Source organism: Triticum aestivum, chromosome 4A (genome assembly GCF_018294505.1).
Source record: "Triticum aestivum cultivar Chinese Spring chromosome 4A, IWGSC CS RefSeq v2.1, whole genome shotgun sequence".
Classification (NCBI taxonomy): Eukaryota; Viridiplantae; Streptophyta; class Magnoliopsida; order Poales; family Poaceae; genus Triticum; species Triticum aestivum.
The window spans coordinates 285,427,116-285,450,157 of NC_057803.1; positions in this window are offsets into that span (position 1 = coordinate 285,427,116).

Genomic DNA, 23,042 nt, shown 5'->3' on the forward strand with positions numbered 1-23,042 from the left:
GGTGTTCATCTTTTGTCAAGCATCTTGAGTAGATCACTGCCATGTGCTTTGTTGCTATGTTAGAGTGCAGTAGCTTAGTTTCTTGTTGTATTTTAGATGGCATCGTGCTGTTAATCGCAGAATTGTGCCATTATTCTTTTGCTTGCCATTTGCAAACCGTGCATCCATTTCCAGTGATTTTATATCTATTTCGACCAAAATCAACTCATCTTTCCAGCGGCGCACTTGGTTTTCCAATTTGAGGCCTGGTTCAATCTTTTCCTTCCGGAGCACGTATATGCATTGCATATTACATCCCGCATATCATACCATGTTTTGCATCATGTTGCTTGCGCATTGCACCATGGTTGATTGTGTTTGCCTTTGCTTGTGTTCTTGCCTTGGGCAGAGCCGGGAGACGAGTTCGTGATCGAGGAACCCGTTGAGTACACTTACGAGGATCAAGCTTACGTCAACTCGGAGAACTTTGCAGGCAAGATGACCATACCCTCGAAATCACTTCTATCTTTGCTTGCTATTTGCTCGCTCTATTGCTATGCCGATGCCGCGATACCTACCACTTGCTTTATCATGCCTCCCATATTGCCATGTCAAGCCTCTAACCCACCATGTCCTAGCAAACTGTTGTTTCGCTATGTTACCACTTTGCTCAACCCCTCTTATAGCGTTGCTAGTTGCAGGTGAAGATTGGGGTTTGTTCCTTGTTGGAACATGTTTATTGTTGGGATATCATTATTTTATCTTGTTTACTTTAATGCACCTATATACTTGGTAAAGGGTGGAAGGCTCGGCCTTATGCCTGGTGTTTTGTTCCACTCTTGCCACCCTAGTTCCCGTCATACCGATGTTATGTTCCTTGATTTTGCGTTCCTTATGCGGTTGGGTTATAATGGGAACCCCTTGACAGTTCGCCTTGAATAAAACTCCTCCAGCAAGGCCCAACCTTGGTTTTACCATTTGCCACCTAAGCCTTTTTCCCTTGGGTTCTGCAGACTCAAGGGTCATCTTTATTTTAAACCCCCGGGCCAGTGCTCCTCTAAGTGTTGGTCCAAACTAGAGCCCCTTGCAGCGCCACCTCAGGGAAACTCGAGGGTTGGTTTTAGTTGTACGGATTGCTTATCCAGTGTGCCCTGAGAACAAGATATGTGTAGCTCCCATCGAGATTTGTCGGCACATTCGGGTGGCTTTGCTCGTCTTGTTTTACCATTGTCGAGATGTCTTGTAACCGGGATTCCGAGTCTGATCGGGTCTTCCTGGGAGAAGGAATATCCTTCTTTGACCGTGAGAGCTTGTGATGGGCTAAGTTGGGACACCCATGCAGGGTTTTGAAGTTTCGAAAGCCGTGCCCGCGGTTATGGGCAGATGGGAATTTGTTAATATCTGGTTGTAGAGAACTTGACACTTAACTTAATTGAAATGCATCAACCGCGTGTGTAGCCGTGACGGCCCCTTTCCGGCGGAGTCCGGGAAGTGAACACGGTTCTTGTGTTATGTTTGAACGTAAGTAGTTTCAGGATCACTTCTTGATCACTTCTAGTTCACAACCGTGCTTTGCTTCTCTTCTCACTCTTATTTGCATATGTTAGCTACCATATATGCTAGTGCTTGCTGTAGCTCCACCTCACTACCTTTTCCTACCCATAAGCTTAAATAGTCTTGATCGCGAGGGTGTGAGAATGCTGAGTCCCCGTGAGTCACATATTACTTCCAAAACTAGATCCAGGTGCCAATGATGCCATTACAGGGGATGCGACCGAACTCAAGTGGGAGTTCGATGAGGATTCATGATGTTACTATGTTTCCTTTCCAAATGATCAGTAGTGGAGCCCAGTTGGGGCGATCGGGGATCTTATGCATTTGGGGTTGTCTTTTTTTGGTTCCGTAGTCGGACCTTGATTGTATTCTGGATGATGTAATGCTATATTTATATATTGTGTGAAGTGGCGATTGTAAGCCAACTCTTTATCTCTTTCTGATCCAGTACATGGGATGTGTAAAGATTACCCCTCTTGCGACATGCCTACAATGTTGTTATGCCTCTAAGTCGTGCTCCGACACATGGGAGATATAACCGCATCGTGGGTGTTACAAGTTGGTAATTAGAGCCTTCCCCGACTTAGGAGCCCCCTGCTTGATCGAATCGCTGGTGTTGTTGAGTCTAGAAAAATGTTTTGAGTCTTATAGGATTATATATATATATATATATATATCAAATAGTAGGATTCTTTTTACTCCTTAGTCGCTTCGTCGCTCTGGTGAGGTCTCCTGACGTAGAGTTTTGACTCTTCTCTTCTCAAATTTCATGAATTTTTTTAGGATCACGCGGGTATCTTGGAATCGTTCCGATGGTTTTGTGATGAGAACATTGTTCTTGGTGCCTCTTGACATTTAGGGGTTGTGGCAGTGTCCCGGGGAGTTGAGCTCCGAGGTGTTGTCGTCACAATTTTATCGTTGTAGTTCTAGAATACCTGAGTTTCGCCGACATCGAAAATCTCTTTTATGCAGTTGTTGGTGAGATAACCTCGACGCCACCTAGTACCGGGGCGGGAGTTCGGGAGTATTGCCATAACTCATATAACGGATGCTTTTCGAAGGTTGAGGTAAACGATTTCCGAAGGTTTCTTGGTTATGTGTTGAAGGATGGATACAACTGGATGTATGATTTGTTAGTTTTGGGTGAGATATTATGCTTCCCCTGTATCCCCAACACTTGATTGCATAATCAGAAAGTTTCGGGAGTTTATAAGTGGAAATTCAAGTAGCTCCTAGGATATCTTTCCGAAAAATGTTTGATATGAAATTGGGGTTCGACGTCTAGTGGTCCGCCTATCCACGGTCGGTTTTACAGTGGTCTCGTTGTGTCTTAAAGAGTCCTTGGCTATGCTGACTCGGGGACGCTTCGTATGTCATGTGCACTGCCTTGTACATGATGGTGCTGTACGATCGAGCCCGTGTGGGCCCCACCATGAAAACTTGGAATGAAATCTCTATCATATGTTTGTTCTAGCTTATTCTGCAAGCCAATCCTTTGTTTTGTTTTGAGTTATGGTATTCGAGTTGCTTTGATGTCAAGTGTTGATTCCATACCTTTTCCTAAGCAGTGTTCTCATACTCCTATGTGAATACCAATCCTTCATGATCATCGAGATTGTCATGTCAATTCTATTTCAACCGGCATGTTTCTCTTCAAGCGAATCCGACCATTTCAACATTTGCAAGATCCAATCTCAGTCTTCTCAAGGTTATTTGTTTCATCTATCCCAAGTTTCCTTTTGTTTTTTCCCGCCCTCCCACCCTTGTTTCTTCAAGGACTCGCATTTCTAATCAATTATCCATCTTATGGATGTGAAGTCTCTTCATTCCTTTCTTTCAATGTTTTGTCCGGTGATTCTCGTGGAGATGCTCAGAAGCCTCAAGTTCATCATTATTCGTTATTTTTCTTCTCCGGTGGTTTCAAGCCAAGCTTTGTCGATCATATCCCTTTTCCTCGTTTCAAATGCTTTCTCATGCCGGTGCACCTCATAGTCATTCCCCGCTTGCTATTCAATTGGTCCGGAGTGCTGAAGATATCTCAAAAGATTCAAATTCCATTCTCAATTCGCTCAAGTTCTTTTGGGGATGTTATCTCATTCAAGACAATTAATTCAACCGTTGCAACCTCTCTTCTAAATCGTTCGACGGTGTTTCTTTTGAGTGGGCCCTAACCCACATGTCTTTTCTCTAGGATCTTACCTGACTCTTCTAATTGTTTTCAGGAGTTATTCTTAAATTCTTTTCCCAAGTTTGTCGTAAGAATGAATTATCATTAGTCAGTCGGTTTCTCCAAGGTCTTTCAAATTCTTCATCGTTGGCTCAACCTTTCTATTCGTCATCCCGGAGTATCTCAACAATTCATGGTGGTGTCTCTCATCGTCATTCTTTGCATTTGAAGACCGAGGAAGATTTTTCTCTTAATCTTGCTCCATTCTCCTCAAGATTTGTGGTTCTAGCTTCATGCCATCCTCTCATCATTGTTTTCGATTGTGAGAATTATTTTCACCCTTTCGGAGCAAATGAGGAGCCTTTTTAGTTTGATTCTCCGAAGGCCATCATTTCGGGATTATTCATTCCAGCTTTCAGCTATTGTTCTCCAAATCATACCGGTGCATCATTCAAATATTCTCTAATCAGCTCCTGATCTCTTTGTTCTCGTGGATCTAAATTCACTCAAGTATCTTCGTCTCATTCTCTAATTCTTTCTAGTGAATTGTGCCTTGCTACTTTCATTTTCAATTCTTACAATGGTTCATTCAAGAATTCTCTTCCTTCGTTATCATATCTAGTCATTCGTTCTTCCCAATCCTACCGGTGGTTCGTGGAAGACCTTCCTAAGTTTGCTCTATATCTCTCTTAATCCTTTTAACGAGAATAAGTAGTATGTCAAATCCATTGCTTGTCATCAATTTAAATTGGTGAAGGATAAGCATAATGTAATTCTTATTTTTGTTTCATTCAACCGATCTAATTTCTTTTTTCCAGAGTTGTTCATCATATCACATTCTCGATTCGAGATGCTTCGTCTTCTCTTTTCCGGAGTTCCAAGTTTTTTCCGCATTATCTCGTCGCGAAGCTCCATCTAAATCATCGCAAGGTTTCACCTTGTGTTTTCAACTTCTCTTTCCTTTCGTTTGATCATTCTTTTATTACCGGAGTTCTTCATGGAGGTTATATGGTGGTTCATCAAGGATTCTTTTCATTCTTCAATTGTTCTTCAAGATATCTCTCGAAGTTATGATCCGCCAAGCTATACTTCAAGTTTTCTTCATCTTGCAATCCGGAGTCCTATTCGTTCTATCTTATCTTTTGAGATGGTGTTATGTCATTGTTGATAATTTTCCCTTCGTGTTTCACGATTCACAAGATTTTCAAGAGTGACATATCTAAATCCATCATTTTCTCTTTGCTCAAGACATCTTTTCAACCAATCAATCTCTTTGTTGGAGTTATCTTGGGTTATATTTCACCTAAAGCCTTCCCTAAGGATTGTTGCTAATTAGGGTGCTTATAAATGATCCAAGTTCTTCATTTATCCTCCCGGTGGAATAAGTTTCTTGTTTCCTTGTTGATATCAATCCAATCTTTTGTTTCTGTAGTGGCAGAATTTTGCCTTACTTTTGAGATCTTTTCTATAAGCCCACAACAAGCTTATTTTTTTTGTTCTTGATGATCCAACAATTCCGTTCTAGAATTTGTTGTAAGGGTGCTCTCTCAAGATCTTGTTTCCCTATGTTCATTCCATTCCTTTCTTTCATTTCTTCCTGAGGCATTGTGATGTTTCTCTCTTCACCCGTCACCTTGTTGCATCAAGATCATGTTCTTTACTTTGCTTATCCATTTAACCGGAGTGTTGTGTCCTCTTCTCTAGTTCTTTTCGCCTTATCAAGTCTTGCATCTCTTTTCAACTGGAGTGCTGTCCGAACTTGGTCTTCCTTGTTTCTCTTTTCTAACGGAGTGTTTTCAACTTTGTTCGTCTCCATTGTATTCTTTTCTTGAACATGGTTTAACCTTTCAAGGTTCTTTGGTTTCGCTCATTTGTCAAAGAAGAAACTTAGTTTTACCCTTCTCTTCCTCTTCCGTTTTCCGTCCGGTGCCATCCTAGATCTCGGGACGAGATCCTCTCGTAGTGGTGGAGTGTTGTAACGCCCCGAGACTGATGCGCCAGGTGTCTTCCAGTTATTCTCTGTTGTTGCCTTGTCATTTGTTTGCGTGTCATGCATGTCATATCATGTCATCATGTGCATCGCTTTCGCATACGTGTTCGTCTCATGCATCCGAGCACTTTCCCCGTTGTCCTTTTTGCAATTCGGCACTCCTATGTCCTCCGGCGCCTCCTTTTGCCTCTTTTCGTCAGCGGGTGTTAAATTGTCTCGGAATGGACCGAGATTTGCCAAGCGGCCTTGGTTTACTACTGGTAGACCGCCTGTCAAGTTTCATGCCATTTGGAGTCCGTTTGCTACTCCAACGGTTAACCGGGGAACCGTAAAGGCCTCGTATGTGTTGCAGCCCAACACCCCTCCAAACTGTCCCATAACCCATCCAAACCCCCTCCATCCTCTCGGTCGTTCGATCACGATCGCGTGGCCGAAAACCGCACCTCATTTGGACTCTCCTAGCTCCCTCTACCTATATATATGTGTGCCTCCCCGAAATTTCACGCAGATGAACCCTAGATCCATCTTCCCCGCGCCGCTGGACATGTCCGCCCGGCGGCCCGACACATCCGCCGCCTCCTGCGCCCACTCCGGGACTGCCACATGGCACGCTGTCGTCCCACTGCCGCCGTGGCCCGTGGAGCCCATCCAGGGCCCGCGTGAGCCCAGATCTCGCCGCCGCCTGGCCCACTTCGTCCCGCCGTCTCGCCCAATGCCGGCCGGTCCCGCCGCTCGCCGGACTCCACCACGACCGACGGCGCCGCCCGTCGCCGCCAACTGGCCACTCCCTCACGCCGCTGAAGCCTGCGAGCTCCCGTGCACGCTGCCGCTACGCCCAGAGGCCTCGACCCCGCCTCCTCGCGCCTCTCGTGCCCGTTCGCCGCCTCGTCTTCCTGTCGGCCGGCGACCTCGCCGGAGCCCGACATCGCCAACCCCGGCGACCGGGAGCCCCAACCTCCCCGCGCAGCGACCCTGCACCGAGCGCCTTCAACCTCCCACGCCTGAACATCGTCGATGCCCCGATCCGGCCGCCTACCGCTGGATCCGGCCGTCTGCGGCCACCTCGCCGGAGCTTCGACTTCCCTCGTCGCCGGAGAAGCGTCGGCGTCGCCGTTGACTTCATCTCCGCCAGATCTGAATGGCTCCATCCCGGTGCTGGCACGTACATCGAACCAAACACCTCTGCTCGAACCACACCACTTCGTCCCGGGTCAACCCCGTCCAGTTTTCTCGAAGGTCTATTTTCTCTCTCTAAGTCTCCAGATCCATATATTCTGAGGCCCTGTTCATCGCATCATAACTCCTCATCTGTAGCTCCGTTTCATGCGCATGATACATCAAAATGTTCATCTAGTTGTGCTCTTCATTTTGTTCCATTACACCATGCTTGTTTGAGTCAATCTTGATGCCCTATTGACTGTTGCAAGAGTGCTATAAAATGTTAGTTCCTGATTCTTAGCAGATTATGAGCATTTGTCATTTTTGCCATGATTATTGTGTGCTGCATATAGGCATGAGCTCTACATGTGTTTTGGGCTATGCCATGCCATCTTTACAGGGGTGTATGCCATGTATTTTTGTGATCAATGTGGTGACTAGCACAAGCATGCAAAGTAGCTCTCGTGATGTTGTTGATTTCAGGGACTTAGAATTCTACTAAGTCATTTCCCTGATGTTATTTTTATGCCATGTATTCTTGTTGCTACAGAGTGATCCATGCTTCTTTTGAGCATGTCCAGTAAGGTTGATTTTGACATATGGTTATGCTCTATCCAGCCATGTCCTTGTTTGCATTTATGGAGTCCCCTAGCATGACTCAATCTTGCTCTACTTGTGCTATAAAATGTTCCTGGCAGATTGCTTACGTGTTAACCAATTTTGCCAAGGTTGTTGTAGTTGATCCATGCATGCTATGAGATTGTTCTTGCCATGGTTAGCTACTTGATCATGTCTTCTTGCTAGGAGTATGCTTAGTTTGTCATGCAATGCCTTGTGATGAGTGGATTGAGCTCGCAAACATGCCTTCATAATTCTGTTTATGCCATGTCTAGTTTTCTGCTAAGTCGAAATCACTTCTATCTTTGCTTGCTAGTTGCTCGCTCTATTGCTATGCCTATGCCGCGATACGTACCACTTGCTTTATCATGCCTCCCATATTGCCATGTCAAGCCTCTAACCCACCTTGTCCTAGCAAACCGTTGTTTGGCTATGTTACCGCTTTGCTCAGCCCCTCTTATAGCGTTGCTAGTTGCAGGTGAAGATTGGAGTTTGTTCCTTGTTGGAACATATTTATTGTTGGGATATCATTATTTTATCTTGTTTACTTTAATGCACCTATATACTTGGTAAAGGGTGGAAGACTCGGCCTTATGCCTGGTGTTTTGTTCCACTCTTGCCGCCCTAGTTTCCGTCATACCGGTGTTATGTTCCTTGATTTTGTGTTCCTTACGCGGTTGGGTTATAATGGGAACCCCTTGACAGTTCGCCTTGAATAAAACTCTTCCAGCAAGGCCCAACCTTGGTTTTACCATTTCCCACCTAAGCCTTTTCCCCTTGGGTTCTACAAACTCAAGGGTCATCTTTATTTTAAACCCCCGGGCCAGTGCTCCTCTGAGTGTTGGTCCAAACTAGAGCCCCTTGCAGCGCCACCTCGGGGAAACTCGAGGGTTGGTTTTAGTTGTACGGATTGCTTATCCGGTGTGCCCTGAGAACGAGATATGTGCAGCTCCTATCGGGATTTGTCAGCACATTCGGGTGGCTTTGCTGGTCTTGTTTTACCACCGTCGAGATGTCTTGTAACCGGGATTCCGAGTCTGATCGGGTCTTCCTGGGAGAAGGAATATCCTTCGTTGACCATGAGAGCTTATGATGGGCTAAGTTGGGACACCCCTGCAGGGTTTTGAACTTTCGAAAGCCGTGCTCGCGGTTATGGGCAGATGGGAATTTGTTAATATCCGGTTGTAGAGAACTTGTCACTTAACTTAATTGAAATGCATCTACCGCATGTGTAGCCGTGATGGTCCCTTTCCGGCGGAGTCCGGGAAGTGAACACAGTTCTTGTGTTATGTTTGAATGTAAGTAGTTTCAGGATCACTTCTTGATCACTTCTAGTTCACGACCGTGCATTTCTTTTCTTCTCGCTCTTATTTGCGTATGTTAGCCACCATATATGCTAGTGCTTGCTGAAGCTCCACCTCACTACCTTTTCCTACCCATAAGCTTAAATAGTCTTGATCACGAGGGTGTGAGATTGCTGAGTCCCCGTGACTCACAAATTACTTCCAAAACCAGATCCAGGTGCCGATGATGCCATTACAGGGGATGCGACTGAACTCAAGTGGGAGTTCGACGAGGATTCATGACGTTACTATGTTTCCTTTCCAGACGATCAGTAGTGGAGCCTAGTTGGGGCGATCGGGGATCTTTTGCATTTGGGGTTGTCTTTATTTTGGTTCCGTAGTCGGACCTTGATTGTATTCTGGATGATGTAATGCTATATTTATGTATTGTGTGAAGTGGCGATTGTAAGCCAACTCTTTATATCTTGCTGATTCAGTACATGGGATGTGTGAAGATTACCCCTCTTGCGACACGCCTACAATGCGGTTATGCCTCTAAGTCGTGCTCCGACACGTGGAGATATAGCCGCATCATGGGTGTTACAAGTTGGTAATCAGAGCCTTCCCAGACTTAGGAGCCTCCTGCTTGATTGAATCACTGGCGTTGTTGAGTCTAGAAAAATGTTTTGAGTCTTATAGGATTATATATATCGAAGATTAGGATTCTTTTTACTCCTCAGTCCCTTTGTCGCTCTGGTGAGGTCTCCTGATGTAGAGTTTTGATTCTTCTCTTCTAAAATTTCATGATTTTTTTAGGATCACGCGGGTATCTTGGAATCGTTCCGATGGTTTTGTGATGAGAACATTGTTCTTGGTGCCTCCTGACATTTAGGGGTTGTGGCAGTGTCCCGGGGAGTTGAGCTCTGAGGTGTTGTCGTCACAATTTTATCATTGCAGTTCTGGAATACTTGAGTTTCGCCGACATCGAACATCTCTTTTATGCAGTTGTTGGTGAGATAACCTCGACGCCACCCAGTACTGGGGCGGGAGTTCGGGAGTATCGCCATAACTCGTATAACGGATGCTTTTCGAAGGTTGAGGTAAATGATTTCTGAAGGTTTCTTGGTTATGTGTTGAAGGATGGATACAGCTGGATGTAGGATTTGTTAGTTTTGGGAGAGATATTATGCTTCCCCTGTATCCCCAACACCTGATTGCATAACCAGAAAGTTTCGGGAGTTTATAAGTGGGAATTCAAGTAGCTCCTAGGATATCTTTCCGACAAATGTTTGATATGGAATTGGGGTTCAACATCTAGTGGGCCGCCTATCCACGGGCGGTTTTACAGTGGTCTCGTTGTGTCTTAAAGAGTCCTTGGCTACTGACTTGGGGACGCTTTGTATGTCATGTGCACTGCCTTGTACATGATGGTGTTGTACGATCGAGCCCATGTGGGCCCCACCACGAAAACTTCGAACGAAATCTCTATCATATGTTTGTTCCGGCTTATTCTGCAAGCCAATCCTTTGTTTTGTTTTGAGTTGTGGTATTTGAGTTGCTTCAAAGTCAAGTGTTGATTCCATACCTTTTCCTAAGCGGTGTTCTCATACTCCTATGTGAATACCAATCCTTCATGATCATCGAGATTGTCATGTCAATTCTTTTTCAACCGGCGTGTTTCTCTTCAAGCGAATCCGATCATTTCAACATTTGCAAGATCCAATCTCAGTCTTCTCAACGTTATTTGTTTCATCTGTCCCAAGTTTCCTTTTGTTTTTCCCCGCCTGTAACACCCCGGACACACCCGCCGATGGTCGTTACTCCTGGCGGGATCTAGACTGGCCCCACAGATCAATACTAGTCTTTTCTGCGCACTTTGTCCTCACTCATCCGCACCCGGGAGCAACTTCCCGCTCGATCACCCATCCTGACACTACTCCTAGCTGAGCACGCTTAACTTTGGAGTTCTGTCCGAATGGGCTCCCGAAAAAGAAGGAATTCCTTATTGATATGAGTAGTCTATCATCCCTAATAAGCCAGGCTATCACACCGCCCTCCCACCCTTGCTTCTTCAAGGACTCGGATTTCTAATCAATTATCCATCTTATGGATGTGAAGTCTCTTCATTCCTTTCTTTCAATGTTTTATCCGGTGATTCTCGTGGAGATGCTCAGAAGCCTCAAGTTCATCATTATTCGTTCCTTTTCTTCTCCGGTGGTTTCAAGTCAAGCTTTGTCGATCATATCCCTTTTCCTCATTTCAAATGCTTTCTCATGCCGGTGCACCTCATAATCATTCCCCGCTTGCTATTTAACTGGTCAGGAGTGCTGAAGATATCTCAAAAGATTCAAATTCCATTCTCAATTCGCTCAAGTTCTTTTGGGGATGTTATCTCATTCAAGACATTTAATTCAACTGATGCAACCTATCTTCTAAATTGTTCGACAGTGTTTCTCTTGAGTGGGCCCTAACCCACATGTCTTTTCTCCAGGATCTTACCCGACTCTTCTAATTCTTTTCAGGAGTTATTCTTAAATTCTTCTCCCAAGTTTGTCGTAAGAATGAATTATCATCAGTCAGTCGGTTTCTCCAAGGTCTTTCAAATTCTTCATCGTTGGCTCAACCTTTCTATTCGTCATCCCGGAGTATCTCAACAGTTCATGGTGGTGTCTCTCATCATCATTCTCTGCATTTGAAGATCGAGGAAGATTTTTCTCTTAATCTTGCTCCATTCTCCTCAAGATTCGTGGTTCTAGCTTCATGCCATCCTCTCATCATTGTTTTCGATTGTGAGAATTCTTTTCACCCTTCCGGAGCAAATCAGGAGCCTTTTTAGTTTGATTCTCCGAAGTCCACCATTTCGGGATTATTCATTCTAGCTTTCAGCTATTGTTCTCCAAATAATACTGGGGCATTATTCAAATATTCTCTAATCAGCTCGGGATCTCTTTGTTCTCGTGGATCTAAATTCACTCAAGTATCTTCGTCTCATTCTCTAATTCTTTCTAGTGAATTGTGCCTTGCTACTTTCATTTTCAATTCTTACGGTGGTTCATTCAAGATTTCTCTTCCTTCATTATCATATCAAGTCATTCGTTCTTCCCAATCCTACCGGTGGTTCGTGGAAGACCTTCCTAAGTTTGCGCTATATCTCTCTTAATCCTTTTAATGAGAATAAGTAGTATGTCAAATCCCTTGCTTGTCATCAATTTAAATTGGTGAAGGATAAGCATAATGTAATTCTTATTTTTGTTTCATTCAACTAATCTAATTTCTTCTTTCCGGAGTTGTTCATCATATCACATTCTCGGTTCGAGATGCTTCGTATTCTCTTTTCTAGCGTTCCAAGTTTTTTCCGCATTATCTCGTCGCGAAGCTCCATCTAAATCATCGCAAGGTTTCACCTTGTGTTTTCAACTTCTCTTTCCTTTTGTTTGATCATTCTTTTATTACCGGAGTTCTTCATGGAGGTTACATGGTGGTTCATCAAGGATTCTTTTCATTCTTCAATTGTTCTTCAAGATATCTCTCGAAGATATGATCCGCCAAGCTATACTTCAAGTTTTCTTCATCTTACAATCCGGAGTCCTATTCATTCTATCTTATCTTTTGAGATGGTGTTTTGTCATTGTTGATAATTTTCCATTCGTGTTTCACGATTCACAAGTTTTTCAAGAGTGACATATCTAAATCCATCATTTTCTCTTCGCTCAAGACATCTTTTCAACCAATCAATCTCTTCGCTGGAGTTATCTTGGGTTATATTTCACCTAAAGCCTTCCCTAAGGATTGTTGCTAATTAGGGTGCTTATAAATGATCCAAGTTCTTCATTTATCCTCCCGGTGGAATAAGTTTCTTGTTTCCATGTTGATATCAATCCAATCTTTTGTTTCTATAGTGGTAGAATTTCGCCTTAATTTTGAGATGTTTTCTATAAGCCCACAACAAGCTTATTTTTTTTGTTCTTGATGATCCAACAACTCCGTTCTAGCATTTGTTGTAAGGGTGCTCTCTCAAGATCATGTTTCCCTATGTTCATTCCATTCCTTTCTTTGATTTCTTCCGGAGGCATTGTGATGTTTCTCTCTTCACCCATCACCTCGTTGCATCAAGATCATGTTCTTTCCTTCGCTTATCCATTTAACCGGAGTGTTGTGTCCTCTGCTCTAGTTCTTTTCGCCTTATCAAGTGTTGCATCTCTTTTCAACCGGAGTGCTGTCCGAACTTGGTCTTCCTTGTTTCTCTTTTCTAACGGAGTGTTTTCAACTTTGCTCATCTCCATTGTATTCTTTTCTCGAACATGGTTTAACCTTTCAAGGTTATTTGGTTTCGCTCGTTTGTCAAAGAAGCAACTTAGTTTTACCCTTCTCTTCCTCTTCCGTTTTCCCTCCGGTGCCATCCTAGATCTCGGGATGAGATCCTCTCGTAGTAACGCCCCGAGACCGATGCGCCAGGTGTCTTCCAGTTATTCGCTGTTGTTGCCTTGTCATTTGTTTGCGTGTCATGCATTTCATATCATGTCATCATGTGCATCGCATTCGCACACGTGTTCGTCTCATGCATCCGAGCACTTTCCCCGTTGTCCGTTTTGTAATCCGGCACTCCTATGTCCTCCGGTGCCTCCTTTTGCCTCTTTTTGTCAGCAGGTGTTAAATTGTCTCGGAATGGACCAAGATTTGCCAAGTGGCCTTGGTTTACTACCGGTAGACCGCCTGTCAAGTTTTGTGCCATTTGGAGTCTGTTTGCTACTCCAACGGTTAACTAGGGAACCGTAAAGGCCTCGTATGTGTTGCAGCCCAACACCCCTCCAAAGTGGCCCATAACCCATCCAAACCCCCTCCATCCTCTCGGTCATTCGATCACAATCGCGTGGCCGAAAACCGCACCTCATTTGGACTCTCCTAGCTCCCTCTACTTATATATATGTGTGTGCCTCCCCGAAATTTCGCGCAGATGAACCCTAGATCCATCTTCCCCGCGCCGCCGGACATGTCCGCCCGGCGGCCAGACACGTCCGCGCCTCCTGCGCCCACTCAGGGGCCGCCATGTGGCAAGCTGCCGTCCCACCGCCGCCGCGGCCCGCGGAGCCCATCCGGGGCCCGCGCGAGCCCGTATCTCGCCGCCGCCCGACCCGCTTCGTCCCGCCGTCTCGCCCAACGCCGGCCGGTCCCGCTGCTCGCCGGACTCCACCACCATCGCCGGCGCCGCCCGTCACCGCCAACCGGCCACTCCCTTGCCCCGCCGAAGCCCGTGCGCGCCCGTGCGTGCCGCCACTCTGCCCAGAGGCCTCGACCCCGCCTCCTCGCGCCTCTCGCGCCCGTTCGCCGCCGCGTCTTCCTGTCGGCCGGCGACCTCGTCGGAGCCTGACATTGCCAACCCCGGCGACCGGGAGCCCCAACCTCCCCGCGCAGCGACCCTGCGCCGAGCGCCTTCAACCTCCCATGCTTGAACGTCGTCCATGCCCCGATTCGGCCGCCTGCCGCCGGATCCGGCCGTCTGCGGCCACCTCGCCGGAGCTCCAACTTCCCTCGTCGCCGGAGAAGCGCCGACATCGACATTGACTTCATCTCTGCCAGATCTGAACGGCTCCATCCCGGCGCTGGCACGTCCACCGAACCAAACGCCTCCGCTCAAACCACACCCCTTCGTCCCGGGTCAACCCCGTCCAGTTTTCTCGGAGGTCTATTTTCTCTCTCTAAGTCTCCAGATCCATACATTCTGAGGCCCTGTTCATCGCATCATAACTCCTCATCCGTAGCTCCATTTATGCACATGATATATCAAAATGTTCATCTGGTTGTGCTCTTCATTTTGCTCCATTGCACCATGCTTGTTTGAGTCCATCTTGATGCCCTAATGACTGTTGCAATAGTGCTATAAAATGTTAGTTCCCGATTCTTAGCAGATTATGAGCATTTGTCATTTTTGCCATGATTATTGTGTGCTACATATAGGCATGAGCTCTATATTTGTTTTGGGCTATGCCATGCCATCTTTACAGGGGTGTATGCCATGCATTTTTGTGATCAATGTGGTGACTAGCACAAGCATGCAAAGTAGCTCTCGTGATGTTGTTGATTTCAGGGACTTAGAATTCTACTAAGTCATTTCCCTATTGTTATTTTTATGCCGTGTATTCTTGTTGCTACAGAGTGATCCATCCTTCTTTTGAGCATGTTCAGTAAGGATGATTTTGACATATGGTTATGCTCTATCCATCCATGTCCTTGTTTGCATTTATGGAGTCCCCTAGCATGACTCAATCTTGCTCTACTTGTGCTATAAAATGTTCCTGGCAGATTGTTTACGTGTTAATCAATTTTTCCAAGGTTGTTGTAGTTGATCCATGCATGCTATGAGATTGTTCTTGCAATGGTTAGCTACTTGATCATGTCTTCTTGCTAGGTGTATGCTTAGTTTGTCATGCAATGCCTTGTGTTGAGTGGATCGAGCTCGCAAACATGCCTTCATAATTCTGTTTATGCCATGTCTAGTTTTCTGCTAAGTCGAAATCACTTCTATCTTTGCTTGCTAGTTGCTCTCTCTATTGCTATGCCTATGCCGCGATACCTACCACTTGCTTTATCATGCCTCCCATATTGCCATGTCAAGCCTCTAACCCACCTTGTCCTAGCAAACCGTTGTTTGGCTATGTTACCGCTTTGCTCAGCCCCTCTTATAGCGTTGCTAGTTGCAGGTGAAGATTGGAGTTTGTTCCTTGTTGGAACATGTTTATTGTTGGGATATCATTATTTTATCTTGTTTACTTTAATGCACCTATATACTTGGTAACATGGTCCTCCAGCTCTCTCACATGGGATTTTATGAAAACCTCCAACTCTCTCACATGGTCCTTGAGTTGCTTAAGGTCTCTTGGATCAAAGTGTCCAAATAAACCAAATTCAAAATGCTCAAAATATGGATGCATAAGATGACATAATGATTAATATCGAAATTGAAAACTGGGATGTTACACCTGTGAAGTTTGACCATGTCTCGATGTGAGAAAGGGCAATGCACAGGACCGTAGAGGCTAGCAAATTGCGGAAAGGTAAGAGTGCGTATAATCCATGGACTCACATTAGTGATAAAGATCTCATATACTTATTGCAAAAGTTTATTAGCCCTCAAAGCAAAGTACTACTACGCATGCCCCTAGGGGGATAGATTGGTAGGAAAATACGATCCCTCGTCCCCGACCGCCACTCATAAGGAAGACAATCAATAATAAATCATGCTCCAACATCATAGCATAACAAGAGACTATACTTTCATGCGTCGGGAATCACAAACCTTAACACCAATATTCTTACTAACCACAACCGTTTACTAGTACCTCCCACATATTCCATTTCTATATCGCAAAACTACTACAAGGAATCAAACATATCATATTCAGTGATCCATAAGTTTTATGTAGGATTTTATGACTAACCATGCAATTGACCAATTCCTTTTGACTTTCTAAATAGATCTAAGTGAAGCATGCGAGTTTAGTTGTTTCTACAAAAGACCATGCTCTAACAAATATAAGTGAAGTAAAAGAGCATTCTTCAAATAACGGTTTTCTATGTGAAGAGAAACAGGCAATCCAAACTTCAAATGATATAAGTGAAGCACATGAAGCGTTCTATAAAGCCATACTCAAAAGATATAAGTCAAGTGCAATGAGCATTCTACAAATCAACAATGGACTATCTCATACCAGCATGGTGCATAAAATAAAAATGAAAACTAAATGCAAAAGACGCTCCAAGGTTTGCACATATCACGTGAACGAAACGAAACGAGAACATACCGATACTTGTTGAAGAAAGATGGGATGCCTTCCTGGGCATCCCCAAGCTTAGACGCTTGAGTCTCCTTGAATATTTACTTGGGGTGCCTTGGGAATCCCCAAGCTTGAGCTCTTGCCTCTCCTCCTTCTCCTCATATCGAAATCTCCTCGACCTTTGATCACTTCATCCACACAAAACTCAACAGAAAGTTCGGTAAGATCCGTTAGTATAATAAAGCAAATCACTACTCTAAGTACTGTTGCAAACCAATTCATATTTTGTTTTTGCATTGTAGCTACTATAATTTAACTTTTCCATGGCTTATACCACCGATAAAAATCTATAGTTTCATCAAAACGAGCAAAACAATGCATCAAAAACAAAATATGTCTTAAACATGACAGTTTGTAGTAATCTTAACATTCACCATACTTCTGGTACTCAAAAAATTCTGAAAAATAGGAAAAATAAAATATATAGGAAGACAGTGCAAAAGGTTTCAGAATCGTTTGATGTTCCAGTGAAAAATGTAAAATCGATCACTACAACCAAAGTTTCTGTTTTGCACCGCACAAACCAACAAGCAATCTAATCATCCTAAAGGCAAATCTTGGCACATTATTTTTATAATACAATGGAATTGTACAAGGGGATAATTATTTTTGTGAGAATCTTCATGAAAAATTCTACATTGTTTCCATGAGCATGAACACAAGTGTTCAAGGTCGACCCTCACTTCTCCAATGCATAACTTCCAATCTCTTATCTTTTGTGAAAAGGTTTTTAAGTTCCCCTCTATATTTTTTGTTTTTAAACTTTATAAAAGCACTCAACAGAAAGAAATGACTCTTTAAAACTTCCAGGTTGTCTCCCCGACAACGCTTTCTTTTAAAGACATTAAGCTAGGCATAAAGTGCTCAAGTAATGAATCCACCCAGATACCAAAGTACATCAAAGCCAATTTTAATTAACAATGATTTGGCATTTAGTAATGAGCACAAAGCAACATATATTATGCAATGAAGAAGTCTAACTCTCTTCCTATGCATCGGCATGTCATACAAGAACAATTCATGAACATCAAGTAAAGGCCAATACATAGCATAAGCAGTTTCTTGCAATTTTATCGTGTTGGAAACATAGAGAGGAAGAGATGTACTTCCTCTCTCATAATAATTGCAAGTAGTAGCAGCAAGCACAGGCATATTATATTCATCAAAATCATCATGCAAAACGGTAAAAGGCAACCCATCAATATAATCCTTAACAAGAGCAAACTTCTCCTATATATTGTAGTTGGGAGAATTCAAAAAGATAATAGGACTATCATGTGTGGGTGCAATAGCAACAATGTCATTCTTAACATAAGGAACTATATCAAGTTCATCTCCATAAGCATAATTCATCTTGGCATCTTGGCCACAAGCATAACAAGCATCAAGTTCATCAAAAAGGGATATTTCAAAAGAATCAACGGGATCATAGCAATTATCATAGCATTCATCCTTCGGTAAGAGCGAAGGGGCATTAAATAATGTATGAGTTTAAGAGTTACTCTCATTATAAGGTGGGAACGGGTAGCTAATCCGCTCTTCCTCCATTTGTTCTTCGTTCTCCTCATCATCTTTTTCATCCAATGAGCTCATAGTTTCATCAATGTCTTCTTCCATAGACTCCTGCAAAATATTAATCTTTTCTTGGACAGCAAAGTTATTCTCAATAAATACATCAATATCATAATTTTATTTATAATTATCATAGCAATATTTAAGGATAGCAAGATTTTTAGGTCTATAAACTGAATCATCAAAATCTTCAAACTTTTCAAACAAAGATTCAATTTCATATGCACCCTTAAAAGCAACAAATTTTTATATTCGTTCTACACCATAATAATCATATATACTTATAGCATAAGAAGCCAAGGTTTCATTATCATTAAATTCACATGAATAGGAAAGGTGTGGAACTTCTATCTTAGAGCAACAAGTATAATCATATCTCACGCATATATTCCAAGCATACCATTGCAATATTTCAATTTGATCCCATAAAAGTTTTCCATTTTGAGTCAAGCGATAATCCCTAAAGTATTCGCGTTGATCCGACATTACTCCCATTATCAAGTTGAATGGGTTTTTCTTAGGATTATCAAAGGAATGCATAATATTTTTCACATAACGAGCATCGAGGGTTTTAGGAGGTTCCCCATCTCCATGAGTAGCAAGTACAACTAATTTTTTTGGTGTTTCGTGTTCCATGTCCATAAGTAAAGATAGAGAACAACTTAGAACAAGATATAAAAATTACTTGGTGATAAAGCAAACAAGCACAGACGAGAATATTCACCCCACGCTATTGCTCCCCGGCAATGACGCCAGAAAAAGGTCCTGATAACCCACAAGTATTGGGGATCAATGGTAGCTTCTTTTCATAAGTAAGAGTGTCGATCCCAACGAGGAGCTAAAGGTAGAACAAATATTCCCTCAAGTTCTATCGACCACCGATACAACTCTACGCACACTTGACGTTCGATTTACCGGAAACAAGTATGAAACTAGAAGTACTTTGTAGGCGTGATAAGATAGGTTTGCAAGATAATAAAGAGCACGTAAATAAAATCTAGGGGCTGTTTAGATAAAGAAACAACTAAGTTAGTTTTAGTAGATAGCTTTTGTTAATAAGAAATTATTTGTCCCTAGGCAATCGATAACAAGTACCGGTAATCATTCTTGTAATTTTATATGAGGGAGAGGCATGAGCTAAAATACTTTCTCTACTTGGATCATATGCACTTATGATTGTAACTCTAGCAAGCACGGGCAACTACTAAAGATCGTTAAGGTCATGAAACCCAACCATAGCATTAAGTATCAAGTCCTCTTTATTCCCATACGTCATACCCCACCTACTCGGGTTTAAGTTTCTGTCACTCTCACAATCCACCGTAAGTGAACCTTGAACATATTGCAACACCCTACAACGGGGGCCCCTCACGTTTGTGCGAGAACAGAGGGCACCGTAGGATAGCACCATAAATAAAATATACAATCATACCAACCAAGATCACGATTAACCCATAGGACAAAACGGATCTACTCAAGCATCATAGGATAACCATAGATCATTGGGAAATAATATATGGAGTTTAGCACCATGTTTAAGTAGACATTACAACGCGGGGAAGAGGTGTTCCACTGCTGCATAGAGGGGGAGAAAGTTGGTGTTGACGGTAGCAAGATTGTTGATGTAGATCATTGTCCCGATCGTTGCCCCAGTGGCACTCCGGCGCCACCGGAAGCAAGGGGGAGAGAGCCCCCCTACTTCTTCTTCATCCTTGGCCTCCCCCCTAGATGGGGAGGAGAGTTCCCCCTTTGGTACTTGGTCTCCATGGCGTCGGAAGGGCGGGAGCCCCTCCGAGATTGGATCTCCCTCTCTATTCTCTTCTGTTTCGCGTTCTCCAGATCTGGACAAAAACCATTTTTTATATTCCCGAAGATCCGTAACTCCGATTGCACAGATTTTAACATGATTTTTTTTCGGATATAAGCTTCCTTGCACCCGAAGTAGAGGTCCAATCGACGTATGAGGTGGGCACAACCCACCACGCCACGCCTGGCTCCTCTGGCGCGCCCTGGTGGGTTGTGCCCACCACGGGTCTCCGTTTGTGGTGATTCCAACTCCCAAAAATCACATATATTCCAAAATAATTCTCCGTGAATTTTATTGCATTTGGACTTCGTTTGATATGGATACTCTAAGATACAAAAAACATGCAGAAAATAGGAACTGACACTTGGCAGTGAATCAATAGGTTAGTCTAATAAATCATATTAAAAGTTGCCAAAAGTATGTAAAACTTGTATAATATTGGCATGAAACAATCAAAAATTGTAGATACGACGGAGACATATCAGCATCCCCAAGCTTAATTCCTCCTCTTCCTCGAGTAGGTAAATGATAAAAAAGATAACTTTTTGATGTGGAATGCTACCTTGCATAAACTTGATCATATATCTAATCATGGCATGAATATTAAGACATAAGTGATTCAAAGCAACAGTCTATAATTTGACATAAACACATCAATACTCAGGCATCCCAACAAACAATCATGTCTTTTAAAATATCAATGCTAAAGAAAGTTATCCCTACAAAATCATATAGTCTTGTCATGCTCTGTCTTCTTAACACAAAGTATTTATCATGCACAACCCCGATGCCAAGCCGAGCAATTGGTTCATACTTTTTAACGCGCTTCAGCTTTTTTCAACCCTCACGCAATACATGAGCGCAAGCCATGGATATAGCACTACGGGTGGAATAGAGTATGATGATAGGGGTAAATATAAAGAAGACAAAAAAGTAAGGAAGTCTCACATCGACGTGGCTAACCAACGGGCTATGGAGATGCCCATCAATTGATATCAATGCGAGGAGTAGGGATTGCCATGCAACGAATGCACTAAGAGCTATAAGTGTATGAAAGCTCAATATGAAAACTAAGTGGGTGTGCATCTAATCCTATAATGAAATATTCCCACTATTATATGAAAGCGACAGCATAGGAGGCTCTCCAAATGAAAAACATGGTGCTATTTTGAAGCACATGTGTGGTAAAGGATACTAACAATGCCCCTTCTCTCTTTGTTTATTTATTTATTTTTCTTTTTCTTTTTTTCTTTCTTTCTTTTTTTCTTTTATTTTTTTCTCTCATTTTCCGGAGTCTCATCCCGACTTGTGGGGGAATCATAGTCTCCATCATCCTTTCCTCACCGGGGCACTGCTCTAAAAATGAATAATGATGATCATCACACTTCTATTTACTTATAACTCTAAAGAAATAAAAATTACAACTTGATACCTATGACAAGGTATGACTCTATATGAATGCCTGTGGCATGTACCAGGATGTGCTGTGATCTAGCGTAACATGTATGAAAAATAATGAATGGTGGCTGAGCCAAAAACACTATGTCAGCTATATGATCATGCAAAGCAATATGACAATGAATGCTCAAGTCATCAAACGGAAGCAGTGGAAGTTGCATGGCAATATATCTCGGAATGGCCATGGAAAAGCCATAATAGGTAGGTATGGTGGCTGTTTTGAGGAAGATATAATAAGGCTTATGTGTGATAGAGCGTTTCATATCACGGGGTTTGGATGCACCTGCTGTAGCGACCCGATCCCAATGGACCGTAGTCTCTGTGCTTAAGTGTCATCCCTGGATCGGTATTGCTGATACACACAGTACTCAAGGATTTATTGTAGAGTTCAATCACACACTTATTGCAACGAGTGTCTCAAAAAGAGTATTTATTAAATTAATATGGCTGAAGGCCATTTAAATAAGATAATTGCGGAAGCTTCAAAGATAAATGAGTCCATCCAACTCCACGGCAAAACTGAGTGCATGACCTATCGCACCTTACTCTTTGTTTGAAAATTCTACAACATGATGCATTGCAGCCGTGTAGGTCAGCACATGGAATATGCTGGCAAGAGAACACTATTAAGCAATGAACAAATAACAGCTATCACTACATGCATATTTGGCTGGTGGAGGCTATATGGTTATCATTTGCATAAAGCTAATTTGCCCTACAACAATGGAATATATTTTATTTAACTACAAAGTTTGATGAAATTGTTGAGAAGGTACCTCCAACTCAAACCCAAATTAACATTAATAACCCAACAAATTCATTAAATAAACTGAAGAGATCAACACAATAATTCAAGTACCAGATACTCGAGATGTCCATAACCGGGGACATGACTAACCATGATTAGTTTATACACTCTGCAGAGGTTTGCGCACTTTTCCCCACAAGACTCGATCTCCTCCGTTGTATTTCTCGCACGGCATGATGTTTGAGAAACGGATGACCGAGACACAGTCTTTCCGAAGAGGTCCCCTTAACCGATAGATAGGCCGATACACCTACAATTCCCCTACATCTGCTAGCCCATCATGGAAAGGATTCCCACAATTTACTCAACTATGCCAGAGCCCATAATGGCTTGTGGCTTCACACGGAAGTTTCTAGCATGAATAATCTTATGATCCCTTTGAGCCTGGGTGGCATTCCATAGGATGATCACATGGGTACCCCGGGATCTCCTAGGACAACACTGGATTCCCCAGGTGCCCACAACCAATCCACACAGATGTATATTAAAGTAGCCACCTTAAGTTTCCCTTAGTTATAAATAACTCTCACATCTTTCATGAATCTCACAAACCAATCCACATCTATGAGCATAGCAAAGTAGTGGAAGCATAACACAATAATACCCGGGGTTTGTATATAAGACAATAGGTTCTTACCTCATCAACTACTTCCCAATTCCCACATGTTATTCAAAAACCTACTCACGCAATGTTTGAGATTTTGAAACTAATGCATAAAAACTGGGTAAATAAGGGATATGATCAAAGTGTTACTTGCCTTGCTGACGATCGGAAAACCGTAGAGATTCATAGTAGCAAGCCTCGGACTCCGGAAA